Consider the following 4,564-nt stretch of genomic DNA (forward strand, 5'->3'; position numbering starts at 1 on the left):
CAGCAGAAGCTAAACAGCTAATATTCTTGTTTAGCGGATTAGTGGTTATTGAAACAAACTTTTTGGTCAGCTGTGCCCATCACTGCCATCTTACCTTAAACTGTTATTTACAGAGAATTCAGTGGCTATTTGCAACCACAAATAATGGCACTATCACCTAGCTGTAGCACTTCTGGTGCAGCCTGGGTCACTTTAGACAGAAATCCCGTAATATTTCCGTCACAATAATGATGCAATGTGAAACTGATGAGGATGTTAGGAGTTACAAAGCAGCATTCACATGAACTACTGTCAATTTTTTAGATTGAATTGTTTTACGTCAAAATATATCAACTTTGACCTTTGTCCTGCTCAGATTTGCAGTTAGCACATCAATATCAATATTAGACTTTCTTTTACAAAGTGATGTCATTAAAAGAATCATCTACAACTGGTAGGATAATATTTATTTATATCCTTTCCACAGAACCCAACTTCAAAGTTTTGATTTTTGAGTCCCAAAGTAATCTTTGCACCCAAAACCATTGTTAATTTTTTAAGTGTAGTGTTTTTTTTTCTTTTTTCCAAGACTAGTTTGAGTTGAACTTTTGAATGGTGAACAAGTGGTAACGAATTATTTCACCCTAATCACATCTGAGTCATATGATCATCATGAAAAGTAAGAAGGCAGCTGAGTTATGTCAAGCTGAATGTGTTCACAACAGGAAATTATAAACAGCTAAAAAATATTAACTTCAGGTGTGGGTAAATAAGTAAATTAAGGTCAGCCAGAAGAATTTCATCATCAGTTACTGATGCTTTTTATGACGTGAAAGTTTTATAGTGAACGTCAAAGTCAAAATTTATTTTATAGGAGGATTTTAAAACATTAAATAAAGCAACCACAAAGGTTTTCACTTTAATTGCATTTTATAAATCCACTAATTTGTTTTAAATGTGTTACACAGTAAACTAGACTTAATTGATGATAATAATGCTTTACAGATAGTAAAAAGTTTAAAAATTAAAGACAGACCAGACCAGATACACATTTTGAGGTGTACGGTCGGCTTTTATTGTGAAACGTTCCACCGGAAGCAGTTTTCTGTAGCTCCGCTAGCTTTCCACAGTGTAAACTAACTAAGTTAACTAACTCATCAGCAGTTCACTCAAGACATGGGACCGTGGAGTCACCGAGGAGGGGCAACTCTTCTCAGGGACTCGACTCAACAACTCGTAGCCGCAGAGATACGTTTCTTTTAACCTGACGTTACTTTTTTTTTACACCTGCTTTTATTTTCATGTTTTAATGAAAAGGACCGGAAGAGACCGAACACGTTCAATGACATCCGTGTGTTTTTGATACCTGAGGCAAAGTGCCACACCTTCGCTCCGTACAGGTGCGTTCAAACTGCGCTTTTTATGTCATTTTTGTTTTATATTACGTCCACCTTTGGACTTACTGTACACATATTGTCTTGTTATTACGGCTTAGCTTCGACAGGTGGATGACTTGTCGACCCGAAGAACGAAAACATAGAAATAAATAAAATGCGCCGCCATTTAAAAAAAGTAATAATAATTTAACTGCTAGCTAACAGCTAAATGTATAGTTTCACTGTAAAGATGTGCACTCTGAATGGCTTTAAAACACTATAAAATGTAATTAATGCACGATTAATAAGGAGTAGCAGGTGTTAAAGTCGTGAGTCTGAAAAGCGCCAGTAGTGTGTAGTAATTGTGTGTTTATTGATGTTTGTTAGTATGAAAACAAATAGAAAATGTTTGTGGTTGTTGTGAATGGAGGCTGGTTAGTGTTGATGGAGGAGGAAGAGGCTCTGATTCTGAGCAGCCTTATCTGCAAACATGTTAGCTGCCCTGCTGAACCCTGGACCCAAACACTGTCCGGTCCTCCCGGCTTGCTTTGGCCCGTGTTTCTGTGAGTCTGTCTGTTAGCAAAATACAGCTGGTAAAATAAGTATTGAACACGTCACCATTTTTCTCAGTAAATATATTACTAGAGGTGCTAATGACATGAAATTTTCACCAGATGTCGGTAACAACCCAAGTGATCCATACATACAAAGAAATCAAACCATAAATGTCCAGAAATGAAGTTATTTGTAATAATGTGGAATGGCACAGGGAAAAAGCATTGAACACATGAAGAAAGGGAGGTGTAAAAAGGCATGGAAAGCCAAGACACCAGCTGAACTCTCTCAGTAATTAGAAAGCAAGCCTGCCCCTTGTCAGTGCAAGTTAATATCAGCTGGTTCAGTCCCAAATGATGGCCAGGTATCACACAAGAACCATCTGATGATGGGTAAAAGTAAAGAGCTCTCTCAAGACCTTCACAACCTTATTGTTGCAAAGCATAATGATGGCATCGGTTACAGAAGAATGTCTAAACTTCTGAAGGTTCCAGTGAGCACTGTTGGGGCCATAATTCAGAAGTGGAAAGAACATCATTTCACCATAAACTGACCACGACCAGGTGCTCCTCACAAGATTTCTGACAGAGGAGTGAAAAGAATTATCAGAAGAGTTGTCCAAGAGCCAAGGACCACTTGTGGAGAGCTTCAGAAAGACCTGGAATTAGCAGGTACGATTGTTTCAAAGAAAACAATAAGTAATGCACTGAACCACCATGGCCTGTATGCACGCTCACCACGCAAGACTCCACTGCTGAAGAAACAGCATGTTGAAGCTCCTTTAAAGTTTGCTGCACAACATTTAGACAAGCCTGTGTAATACTGGGAGAATATAGTCTGGTCAGATGAGACCAACATTGAACTGTTTGGATGCCAGAATACACATCATGTTTGGAGGTCAAATGGCACTGCACATCAGCCCAAAAACACCATACCAACAGTGAAGTTTGGAGGTGGGAACATCATGGTGTGGGGCTGTTTTTCAGCATATGCTACTGGCAAACTGTTTGACTGTTTGTGTGGAAGAATGGGCCAAAATCACACCTGAGCAATGCATGCCACTAGTTTCTCCATACAGGAGGCGTCTTGAAGCTGTCATTGACAACAAAGGCTTTTGTACAAAGTATTAGATAAATTTCAGTAAGYGTGTTCAATACTTTTTCCCTGTGCCATTCCACATTATTACAAATAACTTCATTTCTGGACATTTATGGTTTGATTTCTTTGTATGTATGGATCACTTGGGTTGTTACCAACATCTGGTGAAAATTTCATGTCATTAGTACCTCTATTTACTGAGAAAAATAGTGACGTGTTCAATACTTATTTTACCCGCTGTGTCTCATGAGTCACTTACTGTATGTCCATGTACAGCTCATTAACTTTTGTTGCCTGTCTAATTTAGCTAAGTGACATGAGCCAAGTCAAAACTGGGGATAACTCAGACACTTTTAGATACTGAGCTCATTAAAGTTTGTGGGAAAATGCATTTCTTCACAGAATACTACAGCTTTAGTTACAGTTAAAGTGTATTGCACGGTATATAGTAGTGTTCGTGTAATCCAGCTCTGTGTGTGTGTGTGTGTGTGTGTGTGTGTGTGTGTCTGAAACCTGCTCTCTGAGCCCCAGGCAGGTAACATTTCCCAAGTCATGAGAGCCGTGTGGTTTGCTGAAACAATTTTGTTGTCTTTAGTGGCCGACTCCACCTGTCAGCAGCTCATTAGACAAACCAAGGCATTAAAAGTGGATGTAAATCCTGCTTTGCCCCGTTTGTGTTGTCACTTGGCTGCTGCTGCTTGTCGGGCTGCACGGGAAGCAGCATTTAAACGTGAGCTTTGCACCCTGTTGTTTACATCGAACAACAAACAAGCTCAGACAACGTGTGAGAGATAACGATGAGTCGTTCTGGAATCGCAGGTAAACCGCCATCATGGTCACTCTGAAAATAGCACGGAGCACCGTCACCCTTACTGTGTGTGTTGAGGATGACTCTCAGCTACTACCACACCGGATTACAGCTAAGTATTTTGTAGAACCGACTGAGTCATAGTCTGAGTTGGCTAATCAGCTGTGAACTGGATTAACTCTAAAAGTTAATCAGTTTGTAGATCGATTGTTTTCCCTGCAGCTTTCATTATAAAGTAGATATTTTGCTAACAGACACAGGCAAATAAGGCCTTTTGTCTTTTTGTTAAAAGGCGATAAGCAAAAAAAGTGTTAGCTTTTGAGAAAAACGTGTCCGTCTTGTTAAAAGGACAGTTCCAGTTGTTTGAAGTAGGGTTATAATGTACATCAAGGTGGTCCAACTCAGTTCAACAGGGGGCCAAAATCAAAAATGGGATTCTAGCAAAGGGACAATTCAGCTTTTGGAAAAGGATGTATTAATCTTGGCTTTCAGATTAATGTATTAAATTACTTGTATATAGATTTGGTCAGTATATCTTTTGGTCGTTGGTTTTTCATTTTGGAAACGGGTATTAAAAAACAAGAATTGAGTGGATATTTGATTTTTGTTTCAAAATACTGAAATTAAAATTCAAACAAAGCGTTTCTCATTCTTAGTGTCAAAAGGGGATGAGCAAAATTTTTTAAATGATTTGAGTTTCATTTTCTGTTTCAGATAGCAAAAAAGAAAATTAGTTTAAGGCAGAAAT

At 38.6% G+C, this 4,564-nt stretch overlaps 1 protein-coding gene across 1 annotated transcript in view; it reads left to right on the forward strand.

Annotated features, from left to right (window-relative positions):
- Positions 1-1,134: 1,134 nt before the first annotated feature.
- Positions 1,135-4,564, forward strand: part of zgc:194930 (uncharacterized) — a 32,751-nt gene continuing 29,321 nt past the window's right edge. Inside the window, exon 1 of the mRNA XM_014018390.1 lies at positions 1,135-1,379. The gene's annotated coding sequence lies outside the window, so the exon portion shown is untranslated. The remainder of the gene's footprint in view (positions 1,380-4,564) is intronic.

Source organism: Austrofundulus limnaeus, unplaced genomic scaffold (assembly GCF_001266775.1).
Source record: "Austrofundulus limnaeus strain Quisiro unplaced genomic scaffold, Austrofundulus_limnaeus-1.0 Scaffold191, whole genome shotgun sequence".
NCBI lineage: Eukaryota > Metazoa > Chordata > Actinopteri > Cyprinodontiformes > Rivulidae > Austrofundulus > Austrofundulus limnaeus.